General features: G+C 49.9%; 6 non-coding genes across 6 annotated transcripts; all 6 read left to right on the forward strand.

Moving 5' to 3' along the window:
- Positions 1 to 2,007: 2,007 nt before the first annotated feature.
- TRNAG-UCC (transfer RNA glycine (anticodon UCC)) lies at positions 2,008 to 2,079 on the forward strand. The gene has a single exon. It is a non-coding gene; the product is annotated as a tRNA-Gly (tRNA).
- A 2,442-nt stretch (positions 2,080 to 4,521) lies between these two features.
- TRNAG-UCC (transfer RNA glycine (anticodon UCC)) lies at positions 4,522 to 4,593 on the forward strand. The gene has a single exon. It is a non-coding gene; the product is annotated as a tRNA-Gly (tRNA).
- Positions 4,594 to 7,035: 2,442 nt separating this feature from the next.
- Positions 7,036 to 7,107, forward strand: TRNAG-UCC (transfer RNA glycine (anticodon UCC)). Its single transcript has one exon. It is a non-coding gene; the product is annotated as a tRNA-Gly (tRNA).
- A 2,442-nt stretch (positions 7,108 to 9,549) lies between these two features.
- On the forward strand, positions 9,550 to 9,621 carry TRNAG-UCC (transfer RNA glycine (anticodon UCC)). Its single transcript has one exon. It is a non-coding gene; the product is annotated as a tRNA-Gly (tRNA).
- Positions 9,622 to 12,063: 2,442 nt separating this feature from the next.
- Positions 12,064 to 12,135, forward strand: TRNAG-UCC (transfer RNA glycine (anticodon UCC)). The gene has a single exon. It is a non-coding gene; the product is annotated as a tRNA-Gly (tRNA).
- A 1,185-nt stretch (positions 12,136 to 13,320) lies between these two features.
- Positions 13,321 to 13,392, forward strand: TRNAG-UCC (transfer RNA glycine (anticodon UCC)). Its single transcript has one exon. It is a non-coding gene; the product is annotated as a tRNA-Gly (tRNA).
- Positions 13,393 to 14,810: the final 1,418 nt, after the last annotated feature.

Below are 14,810 nucleotides of genomic sequence, written 5' to 3' on the forward strand. Positions count from 1 at the left end.
TAATTGAGTTGAGTTTCCAAACTGGCCCTTCCTTCCTTCCTTCCCATATCTGCCAGCTCGAGAAGGCTTGTTTTGTTGCACCTGGGAAGTAAAGTATCTATTTGCGAGAGAGAGAGAATGAGAGAGAGAGACAGAGAGAGAGAGACAGAGAGAGAAGGGGAAGGGGTGTTGGCAGTTAGGGTGTGAGCTAGAGAAATGAGGCCTGTCTGCAAAAGGCCATGGGATGGGAGTGCGTGGTTGCAGGTTGTTTGGCTTTGTAAGGCCTACTGCCCGCTTCACTCGAAACTGGGTCTAGGGTTGTCGGTTTGTAGGCTGTAAAAGCCCAGAAAAGCTCTTGTTCTCCAACCAGCAGAGTGGCGCAGCGGAAGCGTGCTGGGCCCATAACCCAGAGGTCGATGGATCGAAACCATCCTCTGCTAACTTTTTTCAAATTATGTTTTTGTGTCATGGCATTAGGGCACAAAGAGCTGTAAGTGCCTGGATGCAATGTCATTCCTTGAACTTGCTGCCTCGTTCCACTCTTGCGCTAAATAGGAGAGGGTCCCAGCCCAGCCAACAAAATGTACTGTTCAATCAAACCAAACTTAAAACCAAGCTCCTTTTTTAAGGGGTCCCGGGGAAATGTTGGGCTGACCGGCAAGACCTCATGATGCGAACTGCTTCTGCGTCAAACGCAAGCTTTTTTCATTCCCAGCCAATGACTTATTCTTATTTCTAAGGGCCGCTCCATCAGATAGCCCAGACAGGCAGGCGTTGGTGGTATAGTGGTGAGCATAGCTGCCTTCCAAGCAGTTGACCCGGGTTCTATTCCCGGCCAACGCAGATCAAATCTTTAAATTGTTCAAAATGCATTTTTTGGAAATCAGACTCATGCTGAAAGCAAAGCTGACACACTTTTCGTGAAAATCAAAACCCCATCCAGGAAAGGTTCTTGCATCCTAGTTTCTGCAACTGTCTATCGGTGAGGGGATTGAAGCGAGCAGGGCTCCTGGCCCCTCCCCGACAAAGCCCTGACGAAGGCCTGACAAAGGCCTATTCGCCTTGCCCTGACGGGCCTTGGTCCCAGCAGGCCACCGAGCACAGCACCTCAGCCTATTAGAGTGAGGTTTCAGGATCTCTCTCATCCTGTAAACCAACATACTGAAGAAGGTGAAACGTGTGGCTGCGCTCCTCACATGCTGAAGCAGCAGCAGCCCTTTCCCTGAAGCAAAGTTCCTTCATTCCTCCCTCCCATAACCCTTAGCAGGGGATTTATGGTAATTGAGTTGAGTTTCCAAACTGGCCCTTCCTTCCTTCCTTCCCATATCTGCCAGCTCGAGAAGGCTTGTTTTGTTGCACCTGGGAAGTAAAGTATCTATTTGCGAGAGAGAGAGAATGAGAGAGAGAGACAGAGAGATAGAGACAGAGAGAGAAGGGGAAGGGGTGTTGGCAGTTAGGGTGTGAGCTAGAGAAATGAGGCCTGTCTGCAAAAGGCCATGGGATGGGAGTGCGTGGTTGCAGGTTGTTTGGCTTTGTAAGGCCTACTGCCCGCTTCACTCGAAACTGGGTCTAGGGTTGTCGGTTTGTAGGCTGTAAAAGCCCAGAAAAGCTCTTGTTCTCCAACCAGCAGAGTGGCGCAGCGGAAGCGTGCTGGGCCCATAACCCAGAGGTCGATGGATCGAAACCATCCTCTGCTAACTTTTTTCAAATTATGTTTTTGTGTCATGGCATTAGGGCACAAAGAGCTGTAAGTGCCTGGATGCAATGTCATTCCTTGAACTTGCTGCCTCGTTCCACTCTTGCGCTAAATAGGAGAGGGTCCCAGCCCAGCCAACAAAATGTACTGTTCAATCAAACCAAACTTAAAACCAAGCTCCTTTTTTAAGGGGTCCCGGGGAAATGTTGGGCTGACCGGCAAGACCTCATGATGCGAACTGCTTCTGCGTCAAACGCAAGCTTTTTTCATTCCCAGCCAATGACTTATTCTTATTTCTAAGGGCCGCTCCATCAGATAGCCCAGACAGGCAGGCGTTGGTGGTATAGTGGTGAGCATAGCTGCCTTCCAAGCAGTTGACCCGGGTTCGATTCCCGGCCAACGCAGATCAAATCTTTAAATTGTTCAAAATGCATTTTTTGGAAATCAGACTCATGCTGAAAGCAAAGCTGACACACTTTTCGTGAAAATCAAAACCCCATCCAGGAAAGGTTCTTGCATCCTAGTTTCTGCAACTGTCTATCGGTGAGGGGATTGAAGCGAGCAGGGCTCCTGGCCCCTCCCTGACAAAGCCCTGACGAAGGCCTGACAAAGGCCTATTCGCCTTGCCCTGACGGGCCTTGGTCCCAGCAGGCCACCGAGCACAGCACCTCAGCCTATTAGAGTGAGGTTTCAGGATCTCTCTCATCCTGTAAACCAACATACTGAAGAAGGTGAAACGTGTGGCTGCGCTCCTCACATGCTGAAGCAGCAGCAGCCCTTTCCCTGAAGCAAAGTTCCTTCATTCCTCCCTCCCATAACCCTTAGCAGGGGATTTATGGTAATTGAGTTGAGTTTCCAAACTGGCCCTTCCTTCCTTCCTTCCCATATCTGCCAGCTCGAGAAGGCTTGTTTTGTTGCACCTGGGAAGTAAAGTATCTATTTGCGAGAGAGAGAGAATGAGAGAGAGAGACAGAGAGAGAGAGACAGAGAGAGAAGGGGAAGGGGTGTTGGCAGTTAGGGTGTGAGCTAGAGAAATGAGGCCTGTCTGCAAAAGGCCATGGGATGGGAGTGCGTGGTTGCAGGTTGTTTGGCTTTGTAAGGCCTACTGCCCGCTTCACTCGAAACTGGGTCTAGGGTTGTCGGTTTGTAGGCTGTAAAAGCCCAGAAAAACTCTTGTTCTCCAACCAGCAGAGTGGCGCAGCGGAAGCGTGCTGGGCCCATAACCCAGAGGTCGATGGATCGAAACCATCCTCTGCTAACTTTTTTCAAATTATGTTTTTGTGTCATGGCATTAGGGCACAAAGAGCTGTAAGTGCCTGGATGCAATGTCATTCCTTGAACTTGCTGCCTCGTTCCACTCTTGCGCTAAATAGGAGAGGGTCCCAGCCCAGCCAACAAAATGTACTGTTCAATCAAACCAAACTTAAAACCAAGCTCCTTTTTTAAGGGGTCCCGGGGAAATGTTGGGCTGACCGGCAAGACCTCATGATGCGAACTGCTTCTGCGTCAAACGCAAGCTTTTTTCATTCCCAGCCAATGACTTATTCTTATTTCTAAGGGCCGCTCCATCAGATAGCCCAGACAGGCAGGCGTTGGTGGTATAGTGGTGAGCATAGCTGCCTTCCAAGCAGTTGACCCGGGTTCTATTCCCGGCCAACGCAGATCAAATCTTTAAATTGTTCAAAATGCATTTTTTGGAAATCAGACTCATGCTGAAAGCAAAGCTGACACACTTTTCGTGAAAATCAAAACCCCATCCAGGAAAGGTTCTTGCATCCTAGTTTCTGCAACTGTCTATCGGTGAGGGGATTGAAGCGAGCAGGGCTCCTGGCCCCTCCCCGACAAAGCCCTGACGAAGGCCTGACAAAGGCCTATTCGCCTTGCCCTGACGGGCCTTGGTCCCAGCAGGCCACCGAGCACAGCACCTCAGCCTATTAGAGTGAGGTTTCAGGATCTCTCTCATCCTGTAAACCAACATACTGAAGAAGGTGAAACGTGTGGCTGCGCTCCTCACATGCTGAAGCAGCAGCAGCCCTTTCCCTGAAGCAAAGTTCCTTCATTCCTCCCTCCCATAACCCTTAGCAGGGGATTTATGGTAATTGAGTTGAGTTTCCAAACTGGCCCTTCCTTCCTTCCTTCCCATATCTGCCAGCTCGAGAAGGCTTGTTTTGTTGCACCTGGGAAGTAAAGTATCTATTTGCGAGAGAGAGAGAATGAGAGAGAGAGACAGAGAGAGAGAGACAGAGAGAGAAGGGGAAGGGGTGTTGGCAGTTAGGGTGTGAGCTAGAGAAATGAGGCCTGTCTGCAAAAGGCCATGGGATGGGAGTGCGTGGTTGCAGGTTGTTTGGCTTTGTAAGGCCTACTGCCCGCTTCACTCGAAACTGGGTCTAGGGTTGTCGGTTTGTAGGCTGTAAAAGCCCAGAAAAGCTCTTGTTCTCCAACCAGCAGAGTGGCGCAGCGGAAGCGTGCTGGGCCCATAACCCAGAGGTCGATGGATCGAAACCATCCTCTGCTAACTTTTTTCAAATTATGTTTTTGTGTCATGGCATTAGGGCACAAAGAGCTGTAAGTGCCTGGATGCAATGTCATTCCTTGAACTTGCTGCCTCGTTCCACTCTTGCGCTAAATAGGAGAGGGTCCCAGCCCAGCCAACAAAATGTACTGTTCAATCAAACCAAACTTAAAACCAAGCTCCTTTTTTAAGGGGTCCCGGGGAAATGTTGGGCTGACCGGCAAGACCTCATGATGCGAACTGCTTCTGCGTCAAACGCAAGCTTTTTTCATTCCCAGCCAATGACTTATTCTTATTTCTAAGGGCCGCTCCATCAGATAGCCCAGCCCGGCAGGCGTTGGTGGTATAGTGGTGAGCATAGCTGCCTTCCAAGCAGTTGACCCGGGTTCGATTCCCGGCCAACGCAGATCAAATCTTTAAATTGTTCGAAATGCATTTTTTGGAAATCAGACTCATGCTGAAAGCAAAGCTGACACACTTTTCGTGAAAATCAAAACCCCATCCAGGAAAGGTTCTTGCATCCTAGTTTCTGCAACTGTCTATCGGTGAGGGGATTGAAGCGAGCAGGGCTCCTGGCCCCTCCCCGACAAAGCCCTGACGAAGGCCTGACAAAGGCCTATTCGCCTTGCCCTGACGGGCCTTGGTCCCAGCAGGCCACCGAGCACAGCACCTCAGCCTATTAGAGTGAGGTTTCAGGATCTCTCTCATCCTGTAAACCAACATACTGAAGAAGGTGAAACGTGTGGCTGCGCTCCTCACATGCTGAAGCAGCAGCAGCCCTTTCCCTGAAGCAAAGTTCCTTCATTCCTCCCTCCCATAACCCTTAGCAGGGGATTTATGGTAATTGAGTTGAGTTTCCAAACTGGCCCTTCCTTCCTTCCTTCCCATATCTGCCAGCTCGAGAAGGCTTGTTTTGTTGCACCTGGGAAGTAAAGTATCTATTTGCGAGAGAGAGAGAATGAGAGAGAGAGACAGAGAGAGAGAGACAGAGAGAGAAGGGGAAGGGGTGTTGGCAGTTAGGGTGTGAGCTAGAGAAATGAGGCCTGTCTGCAAAAGGCCATGGGATGGGAGTGCGTGGTTGCAGGTTGTTTGGCTTTGTAAGGCCTACTGCCCGCTTCACTCGAAACTGGGTCTAGGGTTGTCGGTTTGTAGGCTGTAAAAGCCCAGAAAAACTCTTGTTCTCCAACCAGCAGAGTGGCGCAGCGGAAGCGTGCTGGGCCCATAACCCAGAGGTCGATGGATCGAAACCATCCTCTGCTAACTTTTTTCAAATTATGTTTTTGTGTCATGGCATTAGGGCACAAAGAGCTGTAAGTGCCTGGATGCAATGTCATTCCTTGAACTTGCTGCCTCGTTCCACTCTTGCGCTAAATAGGAGAGGGTCCCAGCCCAGCCAACAAAATGTACTGTTCAATCAAACCAAACTTAAAACCAAGCTCCTTTTTTAAGGGGTCCCGGGGAAATGTTGGGCTGACCGGCAAGACCTCATGATGCGAACTGCTTCTGCGTCAAACGCAAGCTTTTTTCATTCCCAGCCAATGACTTATTCTTATTTCTAAGGGCCGCTCCATCAGATAGCCCAGACAGGCAGGCGTTGGTGGTATAGTGGTGAGCATAGCTGCCTTCCAAGCAGTTGACCCGGGTTCTATTCCCGGCCAACGCAGATCAAATCTTTAAATTGTTCAAAATGCATTTTTTGGAAATCAGACTCATGCTGAAAGCAAAGCTGACACACTTTTCGTGAAAATCAAAACCCCATCCAGGAAAGGTTCTTGCATCCTAGTTTCTGCAACTGTCTATCGGTGAGGGGATTGAAGCGAGCAGGGCTCCTGGCCCCTCCCCGACAAAGCCCTGACGAAGGCCTGACAAAGGCCTATTCGCCTTGCCCTGACGGGCCTCGGTCCCAGCAGGCCACCGAGCACAGCACCTCAGCCTATTAGAGTGAGGTTTCAGGATCTCTCTCATCCTGTAAACCAACATACTGAAGAAGGTGAAACGTGTGGCTGCGCTCCTCACATGCTGAAGCAGCAGCAGCCCTTTCCCTGAAGCAAAGTTCCTTCATTCCTCCCTCCCATAACCCTTAGCAGGGGATTTATGGTAATTGAGTTGAGTTTCCAAACTGGCCCTTCCTTCCTTCCTTCCCATATCTGCCAGCTCGAGAAGGCTTGTTTTGTTGCACCTGGGAAGTAAAGTATCTATTTGCGAGAGAGAGAGAATGAGAGAGAGAGACAGAGAGAGAGAGACAGAGAGAGAAGGGGAAGGGGTGTTGGCAGTTAGGGTGTGAGCTAGAGAAATGAGGCCTGTCTGCAAAAGGCCATGGGATGGGAGTGCGTGGTTGCAGGTTGTTTGGCTTTGTAAGGCCTACTGCCCGCTTCACTCGAAACTGGGTCTAGGGTTGTCGGTTTGTAGGCTGTAAAAGCCCAGAAAAGCTCTTGTTCTCCAACCAGCAGAGTGGCGCAGCGGAAGCGTGCTGGGCCCATAACCCAGAGGTCGATGGATCGAAACCATCCTCTGCTAACTTTTTTCAAATTATGTTTTTGTGTCATGGCATTAGGGCACAAAGAGCTGTAAGTGCCTGGATGCAATGTCATTCCTTGAACTTGCTGCCTCGTTCCACTCTTGCGCTAAATAGGAGAGGGTCCCAGCCCAGCCAACAAAATGTACTGTTCAATCAAACCAAACTTAAAACCAAGCTCCTTTTTTAAGGGGTCCCGGGGAAATGTTGGGCTGACCGGCAAGACCTCATGATGCGAACTGCTTCTGCGTCAAACGCAAGCTTTTTTCATTCCCAGCCAATGACTTATTCTTATTTCTAAGGGCCGCTCCATTAGATAGCCCAGACAGGCAGGCGTTGGTGGTATAGTGGTGAGCATAGCTGCCTTCCAAGCAGTTGACCCGGGTTCGATTCCCGGCCAACGCAGATCAAATCTTTAAATTGTTCAAAATGCATTTTTTGGAAATCAGACTCATGCTGAAAGCAAAGCTGACACACTTTTCGTGAAAATCAAAACCCCATCCAGGAAAGGTTCTTGCATCCTAGTTTCTGCAACTGTCTATCGGTGAGGGGATTGAAGCGAGCAGGGCTCCTGGCCCCTCCCCGACAAAGCCCTGACGAAGGCCTGACAAAGGCCTATTCGCCTTGCCCTGACGGGCCTCGGTCCCAGCAGGCCACCGAGCACAGCACCTCAGCCTATTAGAGTGAGGTTTCAGGATCTCTCTCATCCTGTAAACCAACATACTGAAGAAGGTGAAACGTGTGGCTGCGCTCCTCACATGCTGAAGCAGCAGCAGCCCTTTCCCTGAAGCAAAGTTCCTTCATTCCTCCCTCCCATAACCCTTAGCAGGGGATTTATGGTAATTGAGTTGAGTTTCCAAACTGGCCCTTCCTTCCTTCCTTCCCATATCTGCCAGCTCGAGAAGGCTTGTTTTGTTGCACCTGGGAAGTAAAGTATCTATTTGCGAGAGAGAGAGAATGAGAGAGAGAGACAGAGAGAGAGAGACAGAGAGAGAAGGGGAAGGGGTGTTGGCAGTTAGGGTGTGAGCTAGAGAAATGAGGCCTGTCTGCAAAAGGCCATGGGATGGGAGTGCGTGGTTGCAGGTTGTTTGGCTTTGTAAGGCCTACTGCCCGCTTCACTCGAAAATGGGTCTAGGGTTGTCGGTTTGTAGGCTGTAAAAGCCCAGAAAAGCTTTTGTTCTCCAACCAGCAGAGTGGCGCAGCGGAAGCGTGCTGGGCCCATAACCCAGAGGTCGATGGATAGAAACCATCCTCTGCTAACTTTTTTCAAATTATGTTTTTGTGTCATGGCATTAGGGCACAAAGAGCTGTAAGTGCCTGGATGCAATGTCATTCCTTGAACTTGCTGCCTCGTTCCACTCTTGCGCTAAATAGGAGAGGGTCCCAGCCCAGCCAACAAAATGCACTGTTCAATCAAACCAAACTTAAAACCAAGCTCCTTTTTTAAGGGGTCCCGGGGAAATGTTGGGCTGACCGGCAAGACCTCATGATGCGAACTGCTTCTGCGTCAAACGCAAGCTTTTTTCATTCCCAGCCAATGACTTATTCTTATTTCTAAAGGCCGCTCCATCAGATAGCCCAGACAGGCAGGCGTTGGTGGTATAGTGGTGAGCATAGCTGCCTTCCAAGCAGTTGACCCGGGTTCGATTCCCGGCCAAAGCAGATCAAATCTTTAAATTGTTCAAAATGAATTTTTTGGAAATCAGACTCTTGCTGAAAGCAAAGCTGACACACTTTTCGTGAAAATCAAAACCCCATCCAGGAAAGGTTCTTGCATCCTAGTTTCTGCAACTGTCTATCGGTGAGGGGATTGAAGCGAGCAGGGCTCCTGGCCCCTCCCCGACAAAGCCCTGACGAAGGCCTGACAAAGGCCTATTCGCCTTGCCCTGACGGGCCTTGGTCCCAGCAGGCCACCGAGCACAGCACCTCAGCCTATTAGAGTGAGGTTTCAGGATCTCTCTCATCCTGTAAACCAACATACTGAAGAAGGTGAAACGTGTGGCTGCGCTCCTCACATGCTGAAGCAGCAGCAGCCCTTTCCCTGAAGCAAAGTTCCTTCATTCCTCCCTCCCATAACCCTTAGCAGGGGATTTATGGTAATTGAGTTGAGTTTCCAAACTGGCCCTTCCTTCCTTCCTTCCCATATCTGCCAGCTCGAGAAGGCTTGTTTTGTTGCACCTGGGAAGTAAAGTATCTATTTGCGAGAGAGAGAGAATGAGAGAGAGAGACAGAGAGAGAGAGACAGAGAGAGAAGGGGAAGGGGTGTTGGCAGTTAGGGTGTGAGCTAGAGAAATGAGGCCTGTCTGCAAAAGGCCATGGGATGGGAGTGCGTGGTTGCAGGTTGTTTGGCTTTGTAAGGCCTACTGCCCGCTTCACTCGAAAATGGGTCTAGGGTTGTCGGTTTGTAGGCTGTAAAAGCCCAGAAAAGCTTTTGTTCTCCAACCAGCAGAGTGGCGCAGCGGAAGCGTGCTGGGCCCATAACCCAGAGGTCGATGGATCGAAACCATCCTCTGCTAACTTTTTTCAAATTATGTTTTTGTGTCATGGCATTAGGGCACAAAGAGCTGTAAGTGCCTGGATGCAATGTCATTCCTTGAACTTGCTGCCTCGTTCCACTCTTGCGCTAAATAGGAGAGGGTCCCAGCCCAGCCAACAAAATGCACTGTTCAATCAAACCAAACTTAAAACCAAGCTCCTTTTTTAAGGGGTCCCGGGGAAATGTTGGGCTGACCGGCAAGACCTCATGATGCGAACTGCTTCTGCGTCAAACGCAAGCTTTTTTCATTCCCAGCCAATGACTTATTCTTATTTCTAAAGGCCGCTCCATCAGATAGCCCAGACAGGCAGGCGTTGGTGGTATAGTGGTGAGCATAGCTGCCTTCCAAGCAGTTGACCCGGGTTCGATTCCCGGCCAACGCAGATCAAATCTTTAAATTGTTCAAAATGCATTTTTTGGAAATCAGACTCATGCTGAAAGCAAAGCTGACACACTTTTCGTGAAAATCAAAACCCCATCCAGGAAAGGTTCTTGCATCCTAGTTTCTGCAACTGTCTATCGGTGAGGGGATTGAAGCGAGCAGGGCTCCTGGCCCCTCCCCGACAAAGCCCTGACGAAGGCCTGACAAAGGCCTATTCGCCTTGCCCTGACGGGCCTTGGTCCCAGCAGGCCACCGAGCACAGCACCTCAGCCTATTAGAGTGAGGTTTCAGGATCTCTCTCATCCTGTAAACCAACATACTGAAGAAGGTGAAACGTGTGGCTGCGCTCCTCACATGCTGAAGCAGCAGCAGCCCTTTCCCTGAAGCAAAGTTCCTTCATTCCTCCCTCCCATAACCCTTAGCAGGGGATTTATGGTAATTGAGTTGAGTTTCCAAACTGGCCCTTCCTTCCTTCCTTCCCATATCTGCCAGCTCGAGAAGGCTTGTTTTGTTGCACCTGGGAAGTAAAGTATCTATTTGCGAGAGAGAGAGAATGAGAGAGAGAGACAGAGAGAGAGAGACAGAGAGAGAAGGGGAAGGGGTGTTGGCAGTTAGGGTGTGAGCTAGAGAAATGAGGCCTGTCTGCAAAAGGCCATGGGATGGGAGTGCGTGGTTGCAGGTTGTTTGGCTTTGTAAGGCCTACTGCCCGCTTCACTCGAAACTGGGTCTAGGGTTGTCGGTTTGTAGGCTGTAAAAGCCCAGAAAAACTCTTGTTCTCCAACCAGCAGAGTGGCGCAGCGGAAGCGTGCTGGGCCCATAACCCAGAGGTCGATGGATCGAAACCATCCTCTGCTAACTTTTTTCAAATTATGTTTTTGTGTCATGGCATTAGGGCACAAAGAGCTGTAAGTGCCTGGATGCAATGTCATTCCTTGAACTTGCTGCCTCGTTCCACTCTTGCGCTAAATAGGAGAGGGTCCCAGCCCAGCCAACAAAATGTACTGTTCAATCAAACCAAACTTAAAACCAAGCTCCTTTTTTAAGGGGTCCCGGGGAAATGTTGGGCTGACCGGCAAGACCTCATGATGCGAACTGCTTCTGCGTCAAACGCAAGCTTTTTTCATTCCCAGCCAATGACTTATTCTTATTTCTAAGGGCCGCTCCATCAGATAGCCCAGACAGGCAGGCGTTGGTGGTATAGTGGTGAGCATAGCTGCCTTCCAAGCAGTTGACCCGGGTTCTATTCCCGGCCAACGCAGATCAAATCTTTAAATTGTTCAAAATGCATTTTTTGGAAATCAGACTCATGCTGAAAGCAAAGCTGACACACTTTTCGTGAAAATCAAAACCCCATCCAGGAAAGGTTCTTGCATCCTAGTTTCTGCAACTGTCTATCGGTGAGGGGATTGAAGCGAGCAGGGCTCCTGGCCCCTCCCCGACAAAGCCCTGACGAAGGCCTGACAAAGGCCTATTCGCCTTGCCCTGACGGGCCTCGGTCCCAGCAGGCCACCGAGCACAGCACCTCAGCCTATTAGAGTGAGGTTTCAGGATCTCTCTCATCCTGTAAACCAACATACTGAAGAAGGTGAAACGTGTGGCTGCGCTCCTCACATGCTGAAGCAGCAGCAGCCCTTTCCCTGAAGCAAAGTTCCTTCATTCCTCCCTCCCATAACCCTTAGCAGGGGATTTATGGTAATTGAGTTGAGTTTCCAAACTGGCCCTTCCTTCCTTCCTTCCCATATCTGCCAGCTCGAGAAGGCTTGTTTTGTTGCACCTGGGAAGTAAAGTATCTATTTGCGAGAGAGAGAGAATGAGAGAGAGAGACAGAGAGAGAGAGACAGAGAGAGAAGGGGAAGGGGTGTTGGCAGTTAGGGTGTGAGCTAGAGAAATGAGGCCTGTCTGCAAAAGGCCATGGGATGGGAGTGCGTGGTTGCAGGTTGTTTGGCTTTGTAAGGCCTACTGCCCGCTTCACTCGAAACTGGGTCTAGGGTTGTCGGTTTGTAGGCTGTAAAAGCCCACAAAAGCTCTTGTTCTCCAACCAGCAGAGTGGCGCAGCGGAAGCGTGCTGGGCCCATAACCCAGAGGTCGATGGATCGAAACCATCCTCTGCTAACTTTTTTCAAATTATGTTTTTGTGTCATGGCATTAGGGCACAAAGAGCTGTAAGTGCCTGGATGCAATGTCATTCCTTGAACTTGCTGCCTCGTTCCACTCTTGCGCTAAATAGGAGAGGGTCCCAGCCCAGCCAACAAAATGTACTGTTCAATCAAACCAAACTTAAAACCAAGCTCCTTTTTTAAGGGGTCCCGGGGAAATGTTGGGCTGACCGGCAAGACCTCATGATGCGAACTGCTTCTGCGTCAAACGCAAGCTTTTTTCATTCCCAGCCAATGACTTATTCTTATTTCTAAGGGCCGCTCCATCAGATAGCCCAGACAGGCAGGCGTTGGTGGTATAGTGGTGAGCATAGCTGCCTTCCAAGCAGTTGACCCGGGTTCGATTCCCGGCCAACGCAGATCAAATCTTTAAATTGTTCAAAATGCATTTTTTGGAAATCAGACTCATGCTGAAAGCAAAGCTGACACACTTTTCGTGAAAATCAAAACCCCATCCAGGAAAGGTTCTTGCATCCTAGTTTCTGCAACTGTCTATCGGTGAGGGGATTGAAGCGAGCAGGGCTCCTGGCCCCTCCCCGACAAAGCCCTGACGAAGGCCTGACAAAGGCCTATTCGCCTTGCCCTGACGGGCCTTGGTCCCAGCAGGCCACCGAGCACAGCACCTCAGCCTATTAGAGTGAGGTTTCAGGATCTCTCTCATCCTGTAAACCAACATACTGAAGAAGGTGAAACGTGTGGCTGCGCTCCTCACATGCTGAAGCAGCAGCAGCCCTTTCCCTGAAGCAAAGTTCCTTCATTCCTCCCTCCCATAACCCTTAGCAGGGGATTTATGGTAATTGAGTTGAGTTTCCAAACTGGCCCTTCCTTCCTTCCTTCCCATATCTGCCAGCTCGAGAAGGCTTGTTTTGTTGCACCTGGGAAGTAAAGTATCTATTTGCGAGAGAGAGAGAATGAGAGAGAGAGACAGAGAGAGAGAGACAGAGAGAGAAGGGGAAGGGGTGTTGGCAGTTAGGGTGTGAGCTAGAGAAATGAGGCCTGTCTGCAAAAGGCCATGGGATGGGAGTGCGTGGTTGCAGGTTGTTTGGCTTTGTAAGGCCTACTGCCCGCTTCACTCGAAAATGGGTCTAGGGTTGTCGGTTTGTAGGCTGTAAAAGCCCAGAAAAGCTTTTGTTCTCCAACCAGCAGAGTGGCGCAGCGGAAGCGTGCTGGGCCCATAACCCAGAGGTCGATGGATCGAAACCATCCTCTGCTAACTTTTTTCAAATTATGTTTTTGTGTCATGGCATTAGGGCACAAAGAGCTGTAAGTGCCTGGATGCAATGTCATTCCTTGAACTTGCTGCCTCGTTCCACTCTTGCGCTAAATAGGAGAGGGTCCCAGCCCAGCCAACAAAATGCACTGTTCAATCAAACCAAACTTAAAACCAAGCTCCTTTTTTAAGGGGTCCCGGGGAAATGTTGGGCTGACCGGCAAGACCTCATGATGCGAACTGCTTCTGCGTCAAACGCAAGCTTTTTTCATTCCCAGCCAATGACTTATTCTTATTTCTAAAGGCCGCTCCATCAGATAGCCCAGACAGGCAGGCGTTGGTGGTATAGTGGTGAGCATAGCTGCCTTCCAAGCAGTTGACCCGGGTTCGATTCCCGGCCAACGCAGATCAAATCTTTAAATTGTTCAAAATGCATTTTTTGGAAATCAGACTCATGCTGAAAGCAAAGCTGACACACTTTTCGTGAAAATCAAAACCCCATCCAGGAAAGGTTCTTGCATCCTAGTTTCTGCAACTGTCTATCGGTGAGGGGATTGAAGCGAGCAGGGCTCCTGGCCCCTCCCCGACAAAGCCCTGACGAAGGCCTGACAAAGGCCTATTCGCCTTGCCCTGACGGGCCTCGGTCCCAGCAGGCCACCGAGCACAGCACCTCAGCCTATTAGAGTGAGGTTTCAGGATCTCTCTCATCCTGTAAACCAACATACTGAAGAAGGTGAAACGTGTGGCTGCGCTCCTCACATGCTGAAGCAGCAGCAGCCCTTTCCCTGAAGCAAAGTTCCTTCATTCCTCCCTCCCATAACCCTTAGCAGGGGATTTATGGTAATTGAGTTGAGTTTCCAAACTGGCCCTTCCTTCCTTCCTTCCCATATCTGCCAGCTCGAGAAGGCTTGTTTTGTTGCACCTGGGAAGTAAAGTATCTATTTGCGAGAGAGAGAGAATGAGAGAGAGAGACAGAGAGAGAGAGACAGAGAGAGAAGGGGAAGGGGTGTTGGCAGTTAGGGTGTGAGCTAGAGAAATGAGGCCTGTCTGCAAAAGGCCATGGGATGGGAGTGCGTGGTTGCAGGTTGTTTGGCTTTGTAAGGCCTACTGCCCGCTTCACTCGAAACTGGGTCTAGGGTTGTCGGTTTGTAGGCTGTAAAAGCCCAGAAAAGCTCTTGTTCTCCAACCAGCAGAGTGGCGCAGCGGAAGCGTGCTGGGCCCATAACCCAGAGGTCGATGGATCGAAACCATCCTCTGCTAACTTTTTTCAAATTATGTTTTTGTGTCATGGCATTAGGGCACAAAGAGCTGTAAGTGCCTGGATGCAATGTCATTCCTTGAACTTGCTGCCTCGTTCCACTCTTGCGCTAAATAGGAGAGGGTCCCAGCCCAGCCAACAAAATGTACTGTTCAATCAAACCAAACTTAAAACCAAGCTCCTTTTTTAAGGGGTCCCGGGGAAATGTTGGGCTGACCGGCAAGACCTCATGATGCGAACTGCTTCTGCGTCAAACGCAAGCTTTTTTCATTCCCAGCCAATGACTTATTCTTATTTCTAAGGGCCGCTCCATCAGATAGCCCAGACAGGCAGGCGTTGGTGGTATAGTGGTGAGCATAGCTGCCTTCCAAGCAGTTGACCCGGGTTCTATTCCCGGCCAACGCAGATCAAATCTTTAAATTGTTCAAAATGCATTTTTTGGAAATCAGACTCATGCTGAAAGCAAAGCTGACACACTTTTCGTGAAAATCAAAACCCCATCCAGGAAAGGTTCTTGCATCCTAGTTTCTGCAACTGTCTATCGGTGAGGGGATTGAAGCGAGCAG

This window comes from Ambystoma mexicanum, chromosome 6q (genome assembly GCF_040938575.1).
Source record: "Ambystoma mexicanum isolate Mex_15411 chromosome 6q, UKY_AmexF1_1, whole genome shotgun sequence".
NCBI lineage: Eukaryota > Metazoa > Chordata > Amphibia > Caudata > Ambystomatidae > Ambystoma > Ambystoma mexicanum.